General features: G+C 39.0%; 1 long non-coding RNA gene across 1 annotated transcript; it reads right to left on the reverse strand.

Moving 5' to 3' along the window:
* Positions 1-2,625: 2,625 nt before the first annotated feature.
* LOC307045158 lies at positions 2,626-6,039 on the reverse strand. The gene is made up of 3 exons (XR_013809793.1): positions 5,277-6,039; positions 3,779-5,117; positions 2,626-3,518 (listed from the first exon to the last, which is right to left on the reverse strand). It is a non-coding gene; the product is annotated as an uncharacterized lncRNA (long non-coding RNA).
* Positions 6,040-14,631: the final 8,592 nt, after the last annotated feature.

The following is a 14,631-nucleotide window of genomic DNA, read 5'->3' on the forward strand; positions in this document are numbered from 1 at the left end:
ACGCTTACGTCGAGGCGGGGGCAGAGAGAGGATCAACTCCTGAACAACAATAAAAAGCCCACGTTTTATCCTGTTTGTACACAACGATGGAGAAACTTAACAAGAGTTTCAGAGTTTCAGTGTTTCTGCCATAGACTGTATATATAAAGGTTTCTGCTCATGGTGAAGCAACGTGTCTGCGTGTTAAGGTGGAACCTGAGCATTCACGTTGATCACCTCTTATTATAACTCATTATAAATCTATAAAACTATAAATATTAAACTTTACTTCACGTGTTCATTTGAGAACAGCTGTTACATACCTGGGTGAAGGTTACAGTTCATTTAAATGAAAGACACAACGTTACTCCACACTCATGGTTCAGTCCACCTTAAGAAATAAGTCCGACCTTGGAAGCAGTTGTGTTTTAATAAAAACGTTATTGACACGTGTACACTTTTTTTTATAAGAATATAGTCTAAAGAATCTAAACCACATAAATGACTCCGGAAAAGCTGTAGATAGAAGGAAGGAATATACCTGTAAAATGTATTATTTAGAGCCAGATAAAGAATGCATTTGGGAATGGAAAAACTGCCTCAGTCCGTCAAAAAGAAACTCAGAGTCAAATGTGAGCTTGCTCTTCTTGTCCACCTCATCCTTGAGCTTTTATGTGTTTACGTGAACGCAATAGGAACATATAATGTTCAAAGTCAAATCGCATTACTATTATTTCTGCATATCATGCGGTTATAAATAACATATAATCATTATTACACAATTTATATAACAACAATACTAAATGTATAACTGGATTAGAGAATACCAAAAATATGGCCGCAATAAAAAACAAAAATTTGACAAAATAATAACTATAGGCCAATTAAAAACCTGCCGTTCTTTTCCAAAATTCTAGAAAAGGCAGTGGCCCAACAACTCACTGATAACCTCTCTGTCAAATAATCTACACAATCCATATCAATCCAGCTTCAGGAAACTCCACAGTACAGAAACTGCACTAACGAAAGATGTCAATGATCTACTCCTTGCATCAGACTATGGCTCTGCATCCATATTATACCTCATTCACACCAACGCAACTCTGGTTCAAGCTCCGTGCTAGCGCTTTTCAGGTTCAGAACCGGTTCTTCTGTTTAGCTCCGGCTCTTTTCACACTGCCCAGAGTCCGACTGGTGCTGCGTCATTGCGTCATCGTTTGCTTCATGACGTAACCGTTTGCGTGCCTGCTTCATAAAGCCAAACAGCGTGGAAACCCCTCACAGCTGACACCGACAACAACAACAATGGCCGATTGTGCTCCAGCTTCATCTGTACCTCTTCGGAAGACCAGATTCCCAGTAGGTAGCTGGTCTCTTCAGTGGACCACTGCTGCTTGTTAAGTTTCTCCATCGTTGTGTACAAACTGGATAAAACGCCGTCTTGTTGTTCAGGAGTTGATCCCGCCCCTGCCTCGACGTAAGCGTGACGTATGTGGTGCTTTTGCTCTAGCCGGACAATTTTTTGGTGCTTGAAACGAACCGGATTCCGGAGCTAAGAGGCTGCTCCGCTGCGGTGTGAAAAGGAAAACCTGGTGCTTTTGAAGCTCCAGCTCCGAACCGGCCCTGAAACACCGTTGGTGTGTATGAGGTATTAGTGCAGTATTCGACACAATTGATCACCACATTCTACTCCGTCGCTTGGAAACATGTAGGACCCACTGGCTCTGCTCTTTCCTGGTTGAAATCCTACTTAACCAGGATATCTCACTTTGTTCTCTAAAATAACTGCTATTCAGAACATAAAAAAGTGAATTATAATGTCCCCCAAGGTTCTGTGCTTGGCCCCATCCCTTTTTTCAATCGACATGCTTCCTCTCGGTTTACTAATTAATAAATATCAATTAGGTTCCCATTTTTACGCAGATGACACTCAGCTGTACATGTCCATTAAGCCGGACAACTCTCATCAACTGACACAACTCGAAAATTGCATAAAATAAATCAAACTATGGATGTCATCAAACTTCCTCCAATTAAACATAGAACAAATGAAATGTTACTTCATGGTCACCCAACATATCAGGGACACATTCTGCGACCTCAGCCTAACATAGCTGGTTCAAACATCCACCAAAGTCCGTTCACCAAAAATCTTTGGGTTATATTCGATCCAGATCTGGTGTTTAAAAATCACATCAACGACATCACAAAAACAGCTTTCTTCCACCTTTGGAACATTTCAAAGATTCTTCCTCTCTCGTCCATGCTTTTGTTTCATCTCGGTTGGACTACTGCAATTCCCTATTCTCGGAGCTACGCAAATCAACAACCGCCAAATTACAACTGGTTCAAAACACAGGACAAAAAAAAAACTTGCAAGCAAACGGTCTAAGTACTGGCAGCAGCGGCTGCCAAACAAAAACCCTTAAATTAAAGTCAAATACTTTAACTGAAATAAAGTGAATAAGCCATTAATTTACGGGAATTGTCCTTAAAGATTTGACAGGAAAACACTGTAATTTTATAGATTTATCTGCTCTTTTTACAGTCAATAACCTTCAATAAAAGTACAGCACTAACACTTTAACATGCAAACACTGCAATTTTACAGATTTGTGCTCTATTTTTACAGTCAATAACCTTTAATAAAAGTACAGCACTAATACTTCTACGGGCAAATACTCAAATTTTACAGATTTATCCTCTCTTTTTACAGTCAATAACCTTCAATAAAAGTACAGCACTAAAACTTCTACGGGCAAAAAACCCGTAAACAAATGGTCAAATGACTGGCAGCAGTGGCTGCCAAACAAAAACCATAAAATTAAAGTAAAAATACTTTAACTGAAATAAAGTGCAAAAGCAATTACCGGTAGTATACATAAATTGTCCTTAAAGATTTTAGAGGAAACTTTCCTCTCTTTTCAAAATCCATTGTCTTAAAATGTTACATTAAAAAACCTTAAATAAAGTTCTGATGAGAAAAACAGTTTTTAAAAAAAAAATGTAATTAGATTTGTATGATCAAACAATAAAATAAATACAAAACCTAAAGTTCTACAGCTAGAATACTGTTATTTTACAGCTTTTTTCTAACATTTTCCAATCAAACAGGTTCAACAAAATGACATCACAAAATGTTCTGTAGGAAACAATTACTCTGAAAATTTAAAATATAAAAATATTTGTAGAATTATAGTACAACTAATGAATACAGCATTTAATATTTAAACATCATACTTACAACAGTAGAAACAAAAAGTAAGTTGAATTTTGTAAGATTACTTTGAAACATTCTCAACTGAAAATAACAGAAATTGCAAAATGGTGACAATATGTTCACATTGTCAATTTGAAGGAGCAGTGTGCAGGATTTAGTACGTTTAACAATGGGGATGTAGGTTCCAACCAATGGATAACTTGTTCACTCACCCTCTTATCCCAAGTTTGTAGGATAATGTATATTGGCTGGAAAAAACTTGAGGCCCAATCATGATTCCTCTGTCCATTCTGCGCTACTGTAGACGTGGCAGTGCAACCTAGAGGACAAAAAGATCAGAATCAGAAACGGGTTTATTGCCAGGTAGGTTCACACGTATCAGGAATTTGACTAGGTGTCGTACATACAAATACAAAATTAAAAAAGTACACAGATAGCGAACTATATTAAGAACACTGTAATAAAAATATAGTAAGATAGAAATAAAATAAAGCAGTAATTTACATCGAAATAGAATGCAATAAATTATAGAATATAAAATATGTGCAGTAAGCAATATTTAAACATTGCATTATGTACCATCCTGTGATCTCCATTATGTAATGCATAGAGTCTGCGTTTTGGCTGAGGTAAAGTGTCAGTAGGGGGGGCGGGCATTGTTGAGGTGGCGAGAGGTTTTGGTCCTGATGGAGAGAGGTTTTGGTCCTTATGGAGAGAAGTTTTGGTCCTGATGGAGAGAGGTGTTGGTCCTGATGGAGAGAGGTTCTGGTCCTGATGGAGAGAGGTTTTGGTCCTGATGGAGAGAGGTTTTGTTCCTGATGGAGAGAGGTGTTGGTCCTGATGGAGAGAGGTGTTGGTCCTGATGGGGAGAGGTTCTGGTCCTGATGGAGAGAGGTTTTGGTCCTGATGGAGAGAGGTTCTGGTCCTGATGGAGAGAGGTTCTGGTCCTGATGGAGAGAGGTTTTGGTCCTGATGGAGTGCAGCCTCCAGCCAGAGGGTTGTGTTGAAGGCAGAGCTGAAGTCCACAAACAGGATCCCGGCGTAGATTCCTGCTGTGTCCAGGTGCTGGAGGAGGAAGTGAAGTGATAACTATTAGTAAACCACAGAGGTGGGACCAAGTCATTGTTTTTGCAAGTCCAAGTCAAGTCTCAAGTCTTTGCACTCAAGTCCGAGTCAAGTCTCAAGTCTTTGCGCTCGAGTCAGAGTCAAGTCTCAAGTCAGGTTGGGCAAGTTCAAGTCAAGTCCCAAGTCCTAAACTTTGAAAACCGAGTCTTAGACAAGTCATTATGTGATTTTCAACATAACAGTTGCATAAACATAAAATTAAGTAACAGTTTCATTCAGCCACACAATTTGTGTGCTTTTTTTTATTATGAAAAATTATATGAAGTGTGTGTTTGTTATTGTCAGACAGAGTGAGTGAGTGAAAAACACAAGTTATAGATGCATCAATCTCAGGGTCCAAGAGACCAAATTTGCCCAAATTAAGGAACAGTTTCATTCTCCTACACTTTTCCTATTATCTCGGGGCCCTATAATGCATTGCATTTGCAAAAGACCAAATTGGTCAATAGTCGGTCACTCATTTGTGCACGATGGGGTCGCAGGATGATGTCACCATGGCTAAAAACTCGCTCCACCGGAGCACTGGAGGCAGGTACTGCCAAAACTCTGATGGCCACTTTGAACAGCGAAGGAAGAACCTTCATGTTTATTGCCCAGAACAAAAGGACATTCTGTCCGTCAGTGATGTGGAGATAGTGACTTAGCTGCAGTGCTGGAGTGGTCCCAACATCCTTCTTCTTCCTCTTATGGTAGGCAGCAAACAGCCCTTCACCTTGTCCAAGGCTCTCTTGCTCTTCCTCATCAACACAGGGCGTAGGTTGCTCTGTCTCCACAGCCTCTCGCAGGATCAGTTCTGGCAAAACATGTAAAAACAAACAAAAAAGACACAAAAGAGCCCTTATTATATTTTGTATTGGTGATGCAGTAGGTTAAACTGAACACATATTATTGTTGCAATCAATTAAAAGGAAATTATGAGTAAAATAGTAATAATAAACTCAATTAAGTTTACCTTTCACATGTTGTAGAACCTCAGCTTTGACCTCAAGACTGACCAGCACATGGTGGTCTATCCACATCAGAGAAAAGGCTGGATCCAAAGCAGCTGCTTTGAGGTACACAGGATCTGAAAAGGGGGCAGTTGTTCCATCCTGTGTTAGTGTGGCCATTTTAACATTGAGGAAAATCCCCCAAAACCTTTTCTTCAGGGACACCTGGAGACTTCTAACCAGGCTGCTAAGGAAACGGACTTGTGGCTTCAGCTTCTCGAGGTGGTGATGTAGAGACAGGACAGATGGAACAACATAACTGATTGTCACTATCTTTTCCCAAATCTGTTGCTTCTCCAAATGGATTCATGATGTCCACCAACTCCTTCAAAACATGCCACTCCTGTGCTGTGAACAACAACTCCTTGTGCCCAGCCTTTTTCTAGTACACGGCAAAGCTTCGGATGTTCACAACGGAGTACTGCCTTCACTTGCCTGAGTGTCGAGTTCCATCTTGTGGTGACAGCAGCAGGCATGCCTCTTTGTTCCCCAAATTCAGCATCAAACACATCTTTAAAAGTTGTGCTTGTATGCAGCAGTGAGCTGAGCTTCGAAAACTTTGCAAGAGAAGAGGTCGTTCCTTTTGTTTCCTTCAATCCGTCTCCCACCACCAGCTGCAGTGTGTGCGCAAAACACTGCAAGCGCTGTTTTTTTGCCAGGGCAGCATCTAACGTTTCCTGATCTTCAAAGGAAAGGTCATGCCATAGCTCTGGGTTATCAAGATCATCCTCTTCATCTTCTTGCTCCGTTGGGAAGCACACAGTGAACGCTTTATGCATGTTGGCAGCATTGTCACTAATAATGTAGTCTCTTGTTTTTAATGCTGTACTCATCACATACAGCCTCAAATTGCTCATAGATTCTTTCAGCTGTGTGTGAGCCTTTGAAGCGGTCGCAGGCCAGGAGATTGGATTTCAGCTCTATTCTCTCTTCATCCTTCTCTAAATAGTGTGCAGTAACACCAAGGAATCCCCTCATCTTTCTGTCAGACCAAATGTCCACAGTGACTGAGACATGATTTATATTGCTCATCCGGGTTTTTAATTTTAAACGTCTTTCCACAGCAAGGTTCTCTACTTTCACAGTCAGTGTCCTGCGACAAACTGGCCTGTACTTTCTGTCAACTACTGTCAGAAAGTGGTGAAAACTCTTATTCTCAATAATTGGCAGGGGCAAGCTGCAATCGACAACTAAGTCGGACAGTATTGCATTGGTGATAGCTTTCTGCTGTGGAAGATTCATGCTGTACTGTCCATCTTGGTTGCCAAAAAACTGTGAGACTGAAGGCTGTTGTGCATCATTTGTAATGCTTTTGTTCCTCTGGTATTCTTCATATCTGTAAAAAGGTAAACATATGAAGAAAACAACAATTAGTAAATGTATTGTTGTTCTTTCTCGAATTGCAGATCAAACTGCTCTTTATTAGTCACATTAATAATTGAATTATCAATTTTCTCTCTGCTGGTAAAGTAACGTGTTTTTATTTTATTTTAAGAGGGATCAGTAAGAGGTGGTTCGGGCACCTAGTTAGGATGCCACCTGGGCGCCTCCCTAGGGAGGTGTTCCAGGCACGTCCAGCTGGGAAGAGACCAAGGGGTAGACCTAGAACCAGATGGAGGGATTATATCTCTTCGCTGGCCTGGGAGCGCCTTGGGATCCCCCAGTCAGAGCTGGTTGATGTGGCCAGGGAAAAAAAAGTTTGGGGCTCTCTGCTGGAACTGCTACCTCCGCGACCCGACCACGGATAAGCGGGAGAAGATGGATGGATGGATGGGATCAGTAAGGTTAGGCTACTGTGACTGTCAGCAGGAATTTATTAATAAGATCCCTGATGTTAAGTTAATGCAACGTTAATCTTAAGAATGTTTAATTCCATTGTACAGTATGTTATAAGGGACCCTACAATCTATTTGTATGTGTATTTAATGTTGTACCTAATCAGTTTCTAATGTCATTCACATCTCCATATTGTGTGCTTCGAAGCAGTATTAATATTTTTGTTGTTGTCGCTTGTTTTCGCCACAATGTGGCGCCTATGAGTAGACAAGAGAAGAAGAAGTAGAAGAAGAACGTGGCTTCTTCGGTGGATAAAAATAAGTAGCCTAAGGAGTTTATGGCGGTTTATGGTAGTAAATTGTATGAAGCAGCAAAGAATAAGTGTGTGTTCAAAGTGTACTCGTTGTGGGGTTAAAGTGCTGACAGTGAAGAAAGAGAACCGAATTTCTGAGTGCAACACTACTGCTATCCATCAGTGAAAATATAGAGGGAACTAGATACCTTTCTGGTATTCTGGTCGTTTTTTGTAAATATAAAGGCTATATTTATAGAGACAATGATGACTACCTGCTAGACCGTTCCCAGTGCACATAATCAAATCACAACAACTGGATCGCATACGCGGGACATTCATTACTTGTCTCTGGAGAACGGCAACATAACGTTATCCTAGCGGCTTGCCCCCTGTAATGCTAACATATTACATTGCGTATTCAATGCAACCGTATATTTTTAACCATAGACTGTTTATAGAACCCGCATCTATTTAGCTGGATAGACAACAGATATTTAGCTGTTAAGCTAACGTTTGCATGAGATGAACAAACAGTTAATAGTATACTTGACTTACTGTTCTTTATGCAGTTTCAGATGGCGAACAAAGTTCAAGGTTGTTGCGTCTCCATCTGTGATGTGTGCGGCACAGGTTAAGCATTGTGCCATTCGCTTTTTGTTTAAAACTGCGTAGTTTTTGTAGTCGAATGCGACTACCTTAGGTATCATTTTTTCGATAGTGCTGGGTCACACAGCATCACGCAGCGTCATGGTCACGACTCTCTCCAACCTGATTGGTTAATAGCTATATCATGGGGGAGCGGAGATTCAACGTTTTGGTGTGATGCTTCGGTAAATATATTGCGAGGAACTTTTTTTTAATAAATTAAAGTATCAAGTCACCTCAAGTCAGAAGGCTCAAGTCCAAGTCAAGTCCTGAGTCATTGGTGTTCAAGTCCAAGTCGAGTCACAAGTGTTTTGTGATTTTGTCAAGTCGAGTCCAAAGTCATCAAATGGAGTCCACACCTCTGGTAAACCATAATGATGGATGTTATTATCAGCAGCTGCCAATAGATCCCCTAAATCTTGTATGATGGACCTTTGACACACACACTGACACACACACACACACACACACACACACACACACACAGACACACACACACAAACACACACACACACACACACACACACACACACACACACACACACACACACATTATTGAGAGCATCCCAAGGGCATTGATTATTTCATAAGTTTAGAAGGGGGGAACATAGTCTAACAACAGTTAGCTTTTGTTAATTTTACCTCGAGCCAAACTTGTGAGACTTGTTTCTGAAATCCCTTTCTCTTAAAGTGAATAAATAAAAAATAAAAACAATGGAGCTTACCCAACCCAGTCTCACAAAAAAACGTGTAATAACTACGTTGGTCCACAACGTAGGACGTAGTATTTCTACAAATAAGCCTCTGAAATTATAAGATCCCTACGTTTTTTTTCACCATTCATTCCAATGGCTGGCGTCTATGTCACGTAATCTTCACATTTCTCCCTGCAGAAAAAAAAAACATGGCTGAACTTCGTTTTATTCTCGGAGTAAAATGCCTATTTTAAAGTTAGTTGTTATGTTGTGTAACTGTTTAATGGTGTTATCTTTATTGCTACCCCCTTCCCCGTCAATGTATAGTGTTGGTCCACAGCGCAAACGTATTAGTTTAACAAAATCCGCATCTAAAATGGTGCCATCCTACGTTATTTTCCCCTGTGCAATTCCAGTCTCACATGTCACATCTCACATCACATCGTCATAAACAAATACCGGAAACAGACCGAAAACACTTTATTGCAAGTGTGCTTGCTTTTCTCTTTGGAGGTCATCACATAACGGCATTGTAATACACGGTTCGGCTGCATTAAATGTTACATATCTGCCGTAGTTCTCTGTTTATAGAGCCTTGATGAGAAGACTTCTAGACAAACATGAGGAACTGCCGCCAACACTGACAACGTGACGTGGATCATAAATATATCAGCAATTAAACAACATCTTACATTTATTTTCACACAATACATCTCCTCACAATATCAACACTAATTCGGCTGACTTTTATATTTGATCCAATTGGTAGATAGGCTGTATTTACACCATAACGGTGCACAGCTGATATAAAAGGACACCTGGTGGTTAAAGCATGTTATTGAATTTCATTATTGTTATTATTAGATATTAATAGAATCCCTATATAATATATTCATTACTCGTTATTCTCTACTAATAGTTCATTAAAGACTGTATATAATGACTATTTTGCACATCCCTTTCAAGATTTTCTAAGGTTTATTGACATATAGAAACGGTGTAGTTATGCAATGAATGAAAAACTTTGTGTATACCTCCAGCAATGTTAACTATGTTGAAGCACTTATTTTAACTGATATTATACATATGTATTATACTCTTATATAAGATGTATGTAGATAGTATAAGAAATGTGCATAATATGACAATTTAATGGTGGAGGTATACACAAATATTAATAGATGTCTTGTAATGCACTGTTGAGGAACCTGCGACCCAAGTCTTTCATCTCCGTCCTTGTCAGGTATTGAACAATCATTAAATAAAGAATACAGAATTATTAAATATAAAACACAGAATTTGTGTGATTATACTAAATGATTTACAAATAAACACCACTGCATATTTACAACTGTTACACATGCTGATCTAACGCAAATGTTTCCAACTTGGGATCAATAAAGTTTATCTTATCTTAAGATGATCGATGGCTACTGCCATATTTGCAAAATGTGCCTCTGAACCTTGACAAGTGCATTTTTCAGGCTTATCAATTAACAACAGGAGGGGTCACAAACATAAGACCAGCTGTTAGATAAAGCTCTTCTGACCTTAGCTGTCATGTGGGTATATATTAATGCTGCCCATTATGGGCACAAGCGATTTTCACCCATTTATTAATTATATCTTTTAAATTTGAGTGTTTCCTATCGCCTAAACCTCCAGGGATGTACATAGTTGTAAATATGTAGTGGTGTTTATTTGTAAATCATTTAGTATAATCACACAAATTCAGTGTTTTATATTTAATAATTCTGTGTTCTTTATTTATTGATTGTTCAATACCTGACAAGGCCGGGGATGAAAAACTTGGGTTGCAGGTTCCTCAACAGTGCATCACAAGACATCTATCAATATTTGTGTATACCTCCACCATTAAACTGTCATATTCTGCACATTTCTTATACTATCTACATACATCTTATATAAGAGTATAATACACATGTATAATATCAGTTAAAATAAGTGCTTCAACATAGTTAACATTGCTGGAGGTATACACAACGTTTTTCATTCATTGCATAACTACACCGTTTGTATATGTCAATAAACCTTAGAAAATCTTGAAATCTTGAAAGGGATGTGCAAAATAGTCATTATATACAGTCTTTAATTAACTATTAGTAGAGAATAACGAAGAATGAATATACTTTATAGGGATCCTATTAATATCTAATAATAAAAATAATGAAATTCAATAACATGCTTTAACCACTAGGTGTCCCTTTATATCAGGAGTGCACGTTTAAGGTATAAATACAGCCTATCTACCAATTGGATCAAATATAAAAGTCAGCCGAATTACCGTAATTTTCGGACTATAACCTTTTTCCCCATCTTTCGACGCTGCGGCTTATATAACGGTGCGGCTAATCTATGGATTTTTACAGCTAACGGCCACTAGGGGACCTCCTAAATCTATGGATTTTACAGGTTACAGTCGACCACCTTTAACTCTATGGGCTCTATGGCCGGTCCGCGCCCCCCACCTTTAAGCGGCGGGCTCCAGCAGGAAAAGCTGGAGGCCGGAAAAGAGTGAGACAGGTAGCGCACAAAAGTAAAAGTGGAACCGAGAGTGGTACGAGAGACAGAACGAGAGCAAGACAGACAGACATTACGAGAGCGAGACAGTTTGTCCCTGTACCACTGGTTGAAAACCACTGCTGTAGATCTCTGCCGGTACGTGCGCTGGGAGAGCACCGTTTAAGTTTGAAAGTTGAAAAGTTTGTGTGTCTGAAACGCTATGTGATACAGTACAGTTTACACACCACAGTACATGTTCTGTAGCTACTATTGCACTAAATGGTAACACTTGAATACGTTATGCAAATATGCAACTTGTTTGTTGAAATGTTAATAAATGGGAGCTTCCTCAAACAGCCATCTCTTTCCCGACAATCCCCTCTGTGCACGAACCCTTACATATGGTAATTAAACATTAAAAGACCTGCGGCTTATAGTCCAGTGCGGCTTATATATGTACACATCATTCAATTTAGCTGCTGCGGCTTATATTCAGGTGCGCCTTATAGTCCGAAAATTACGGTAGTATTGATACTGTGAGGAGATGTATTGTGTGAAAATAAATGTAAGATGTTGTTTAATTGCTGATATATTTATGATCCACGTCACGTTTTCATTGTTGGCGGCAGTTCCTCATGTTTGTCTAGAAGTCTTCTCATCAAGGCTCTATAAATAGAGAATTACAGCAGATATGTAACATTTAATGCAGCCGAACCGTGTATTACAATGCCGTTATGTGATGACCTCCAAAGAGAAAAGCAAGCACACTCGGAATAAAGTGTTTTCGGTCTGTTTCCGGTATTTGTTTATGACGATGTGATGTGAGATGTGAGACTGGAATTGCACAGGGGAAAATAACGTAGGATGGCACCATTTTAGATGCGGAATTTGTTAAACTAATACGTTTGCGCTATGGACCAACACTATACATTGACGGGGAAGGGGGTAGCAATAAAGATAACACCATTAAACAGTTACACAACATAACAGAAATAATATCGATAGCAGCGTCCCTAGCAACCACCTTGGTAACAATGAAAACGTTGTATAGACACAATTTCCTGAAGTAATCTTCGTAATAACTATCAAACTAAAGACCATGTACATCCACTGCACACATAATCTGAAATAACAACTCATATTTCTCGCATCAAATGACATCAAAACGCATTTTAATGGCCAAACTAACTTTAAAATAGGCATTTTACACCGAGAATAAAGCGAAGTTCGGCCATGTTTTTTTTTTCTGCAGGGAGAAATGTGAAGATCACGTGACATAGGCGCCAGCCATTGGAATGAATGGTGAAAAAAAACGTAGGGATCTTACAATTTCAGAGGCATTTTTGTAGAAATACTACGTCCTACGTTGTGGACCAACGTAGTTATTACACGTTTTTTTTATGAGACTGGGTTGGCTTACCCTAAAACTAACCACTGGATTGCTTTTCTAACATGACCTAGTCCATAAATGAGGTAAGGGTGGGAACAATCAAACGCACCCTCCCAGGCACTGCGTGTTCGCGAAGTACAACTGAGATTTCGAAGAGGAAGATATGCTTGGTCAATTCTTAATAAAAAAGAAAAACCAACAAATTGAGTACTTGAGTTTTCATTAGCCGCGCCTAGCTACAGCTGCGGAGCTTCGGTCAATACCACGGACAGTCTATTTCCTTAAAATGGTACGTATCGCTGAATCTATATGTTCATCTTCAGTTGATTAAATCTGCATAATGTCCCTGTACAATAAGATTCGAGCATTTTGTAATCCAGTGAGGAAATGTAAGATTAAACAACACTAAATAAAATGTTAGTGTTTTCTTCAAACTCAGACTCTCTGCTGCGGCTGTACCTCAAAGACAAAACAATTGTCTGATGATCTTTGTTGAACAAGGTCTGATTGTCCTGTACAATGTGGGGTATTTTTAAATACTTTACTAAACCACATTTAATATTATGTTAATCACAAGTTAGTTATTACTCACATATCAAAGTATTTTCATCTGCAAGATGTAAGAATAGCTGAGTTCTGCCTGGAGAGACTGATGAGAGGAACACAGGCTGGCGTAGGCATCTTTCCACACAAAGCCATCACATCTTCTCTTCCATATTCCTGACTGTCCACTAGTCAAAAGAGTGAACATCACAGCTGTCATGTTAAGCCAGGGTTCCTGCAGGTTTCGCCAACTCAAATTTAAGACTTTTTAAGACCTTTTTAAGACCACTTTGAATAGAATTTAAGACCTATTTCACCGCAAGAATGTATGAAGGAAAATTGCTATGAAAGAAGAAATACGTCCCATAATTAATTACAAAGTAAATGTATTCATGTTCAACATAAGAACAATGACTGAACATAACAGCACAGAACTGTGTTAGCCAAAAAGTGTGTATGTGTGTGTGTCTCTGTGTGCTTGTGTGTGTGTTCGGGCTGTGCAATTAATCGTATTTTAATCGCAACTACGATTTTGGCCTGCCACAATTACAAAAACAACATAATCGAAAAAAATGTTTATTTAGCTTTGCTAGGTTGTGACAGTGACAACATATTTAATCTAATTAATTTGAGTCTAATTTATATTTATGTATCATATTTATATATGTTTAGTAGCTTGTGGAAATGCGCTCCAAAATATTTGTTGATCTTGTTTATTGGTATTTATTATTTTGATATTATTTATTTAAATATATCATTTATTTAATTCATTTTTGTATTGCTTTTTCAGTTGAATTATACATTCAGGGTAATCAACAGTTAAAAAGATAATGTTGAAATTATTATTTATTTTAAAGTTCAATAAATGGACGTTTTCAAAGTCAATGAATAATCGTATTTAATAATCGTGATATCAATTATTGACCAAAAATAATAGTGATTAAGATTTTTGCCATAATCGAGCAGCCCTAGTATGTGTGTGTGTGTGTGTGTGTGTGTGTGTGTGTGTGTGTGTGTGTGTGTGTGGGTGTGTGTGTGTGTGTGTGTGTGTGTGTGTGTGTGTGTGTGTGTGTGTGTGTGTGTGTGTGTGTGTGTGTGTGTGTGTGAGAGAGTGAGAGTGACAAGAGCTATATTCAGAGCTCTGCTGCCTTGGCTACAATCTTTCATCATTGCTGTTGTCTGATTGGTGTTTAACTATGGTATTTAGCGTCTGCTGCACCTGACGTGGACCCAAACGTCGCCCGGAGGTCCCCCGGTGTTGTTGCGGGAGCTGCTGCGCTGGCTAACGCTAAACTAGCTAACGCTACATTAGCAAAACAAACGCTGATTTCTTTTGCAAAAGGTGCAGCGGGCTTCAAACATGTTTCCCTCCACTGGTTTCAACCAAGCGCTAAATTTGATGTTTTCCAACCAAATACGGTTGAACTTACACTTCCCCATATTTATTTGTA

The sequence above is a fragment of the Notothenia rossii genome (assembly GCF_949606895.1).
Source record: "Notothenia rossii genome assembly, chromosome: 6".
In the NCBI taxonomy this organism is placed as follows: Eukaryota; Metazoa; Chordata; class Actinopteri; order Perciformes; family Nototheniidae; genus Notothenia; species Notothenia rossii.